Source organism: Triticum aestivum, chromosome 5B (assembly GCF_018294505.1).
Source record: "Triticum aestivum cultivar Chinese Spring chromosome 5B, IWGSC CS RefSeq v2.1, whole genome shotgun sequence".
NCBI lineage: Eukaryota > Viridiplantae > Streptophyta > Magnoliopsida > Poales > Poaceae > Triticum > Triticum aestivum.
The window spans coordinates 495,193,440-495,196,880 of record NC_057807.1 but is presented as its reverse complement, the minus strand read 5'-3'; positions in this window follow the sequence as shown (position 1 = coordinate 495,196,880).

Sequence of the window (3,441 nt, the reverse complement as noted above, 5' to 3'; positions counted from 1 at the left end):
AAGTGAAATCCAAAAGGCGGAAGCGGAAGGTGTGCATAATGTCCTTGAAGAAATCAGAGAAGGGGAGACAGAGCCCGCAGGAGAAGTAGTTGATGAAGAAGGGGTACCGATTTGGGGCGGGCCCGACGTGGGCAGGGATGACGCGTGTGGCTGGATGCCCCGTTGTTTCTCCCCCCGTTTTCACCCCCCACAAAAGCTTGAAGAACTCCCGGAGCTCGGGAACGTCGACCGTCGAGGGGAAGAAGTAGGCGAACTGCACCTGTCATGCCACCAGCTCGCGCTCCGGCTGCTTCATCGCCCCGGCGTCTTTGGCCACTCCCTTACCTTTGGTGGACTTGGGCGCCATGACGGCTGCAAGAAGCAAGAGGGCGGAGGATGGCGGAAGCGCGGCGATGGTGGACGAAGGTGGGGGGCTCGAGAAGAAGGAAGAAAGGGGGAGGCAGTTCCAAGATTGGAGAAGACGCAGGGAAGGGGTAAAGTGAGCAGCGCGCCCGCGGTTATTCCTTTTTACGGGGAAGACGCGGGCCGCCTCCTTTCCCATTAACTGCGATATGACGCATGCACGCGGGAACCGTCCCACACATGCCTCCCACGTCGCGCACGCGCGACCCCCACGTCACACATTCAACACAGGTCGTGGGGAAGCGCAACGGATGGAATAGTTACCGCAGTAAAATCCGCCCCGCCTGCCCGCACACCGTTTTGGGCCTGGCCCAACAACGTGTCGCGCTTATGTTTGGCCCAGGCCCGGGGGCTCCTATCGGTATACAAAAGTAGGGGCTCTCCTTTTGACCCTTTTACTTGTGCACGGGCAGTCAGAGCCACGCGCCACGGACACGCATAGCAGGGCAAGGAAGGGAAGCCGGAGAGAAGCTGAAGGCACAAGACAAACAAAGCAACATCAAAGACCAAGGCCACAGAGATCGGATGGATGAAGCAAGTCTCCCCGGCAAGGACCCTTGCCGGGGTAGCTCGCCCACACCAGCAGAGCGAGCCACCCTCGATCCCACGACCTCCGACGCCAACAACCACGTCTGGACATGTCTCAGGAGGCACTTCCATGGTGGCATACAGATCTTCGTGAAGACAAAGAATATTCAAGATCAGATGAGGATTGGAAGGCAACGATCCTCGGCAGGGTTCTCGCCGAGGAAGCCCACAAGACCCCCGGCAAGGTCCTTGCAGGGGACAGCAGCGCGCCTCGGCAAGACCCTTGCCGGGCCACCTGGCAAGACCCTTGCCAAGGGCGCCAGCGGGGCCATTGCCGGGCCCACACCAGCCAAGTCTCCACCGCCGTTCACATGCAGCTGCCGACCCAACCAGCTGGGCAGGCACCTGTGTGGCACTATGCAGCTCTTCGTGGAGTCTCCCCCACCGCTCCACCTCAGCTACTTGCCTGCCTACATGGCACCGCATGCATCGCTGGCCAGGGCACATGTCGAAGCGAGGAGGAGCGGCGACGGACGAGACGGGCCTCGCCCCCGTCCCCGATAAAGTGAAGGGACACCTAAGCCACACATTAAATGCATCTTGTCCTATAATACGAGCGATAAGCTCGCGGCACTGTAGGCCTTTCCACCTCTTGTGTGCCACTGTGGCAGCCCCTTTCGCCTATAAAAGGAGGCCCATGGCGCACTGGAAAAGGATTCGGCTCTTTCGAACCAGGCAGCACCCATAGCTAGTTCGAGAGCTCAAGAACACTCAATACATCCACCAAAGCAGGACTAGGGTTTTACGCATCCTCGCGGCCCGAACCTGGGTAAACGATCCTTGTGCTGATTACTAATCCTGCTCTTCTCACAACCCCACGCCCCGCAACCGTAGTACAGATTCTTGTGATCCCATAGGTGTCGTTTCCCACCGTCAGATATGTAGATCTCCTTCTCTGTAACCGATTCTGTGTAACCCTAGCCCCCTTCGGTGTCTATATAAACCGGAGGGTTTAGTCCATAGGACAAGGATAATCATAATCATAGGCTATCTTCTAGGGTTAACCTCTATGATCTCGTGGTAGATCAACTCTTCTAATACTCATATCATCAAGATCAATCAAGCAGGAAGTAGGGTATTACCTCCATTGAGAGGGCCTGAACCTGGGTAAACATCGTGTCCCCAGCCTCCTGTTACCATTAGCCTTAGACGCACATTTCGGGACCCCCTACCCGAGATCCGCCGGTTTTGACACCGACAGCGCTGACCACCGACTCGTCGCTCTCCGCGCACCCGGCTTCTGTCGCTGCTTGCATTGCACGGCCGCCGGCACGGGAGTCTCGGCCACAGAAACGGGAGACGGGGTACGAGGCGGCGGCGTGGACGGTAGCAACGACGCCCGTGCGCTGCTCCTCGTCGAGCTGGCTTGGAGCGGCGAGTTGCTGAACCACGCGCCGGCTTGGGGAAGCAACTGGCTCCGTCGGGCGAGGGGAGGGAGGTGGATCAGCGAGCTACATAGCTCGTATCCGGCGGCCTACCCAGCTGGCTTGGATGCGTAATAACTACTCTTCGTAAGCAATTGTAAAAGTGGACAAAATGGTGAAGGAGGAGATAGGGGAGCGCCAGAGGTGTGCGATTCTTGGCTGGCGTTTGGTCTCGTTTAAATAGGAGATTAAATAGACGGCGGACGGGAGGAGCTCGGCTGGCATTGCGTTTAATGCCGGCCCGGTCATGAACGGACGTGTGTCCAGAGTGGGTTTCTCGGCTTCCACACGGGCGGGTTTCATGGTGGTGTTTGAATGCGGCAAGGATGCGTGTTCAGCCGGGCGTGCAGCAAGTGGCGCCCTCGACTCTGACGTAGGACACCGCGCCGTTCTTCCACTGACGTGTGGGCTCTTTGGGTACATGGCCTGCATGTTAGTGACCCAACGCAGGCAGCGCACAACAGAGGAACCTTTGGTGGGCCAGGGTAGTCAAAAGCGGGCATTTCATAAACCGATGATTGTTCATTGAGCGTGACGTCATCTTTTTCATGTAGATAAGCCTACTATGTTGATAGCTCGTTCGATACGTTCTGATTCATAAAGACCGCTGCAAACATCGATGTTCTGCTTATCACAGATAAGATTGATTAATACCCGTAACAATCCATGTCCTTAACAAAGGGTGCATGCGCGTATAGGTTGAGCGTGTGTCTTGCGTCGTGTGCTGTGTGCATGCAGGCGTGCGAGTGTTGCGTGCGTGCAAGGGTACGTTTTAGTGTTGCATGCATGTGTGCGTACGTGCGTGTGTTCGTGAGTGCATGTGTACGTGTCAGTGTTGCACGCCTGCATGCGTGCGTGTGTTCGTTATGTGTACGTGTCATGTTGCACGCCAGCATGCGTGCATGTCTTGCTGCGTGCATGTGTACATGCGGGGTGAGGCTACACATCAGTCGACTGACTTTTTCATCTCTGGTCATTAGATTTTCCAGCCGTTGGATACGAAATCAAGGGCATGCAGTTTATCATC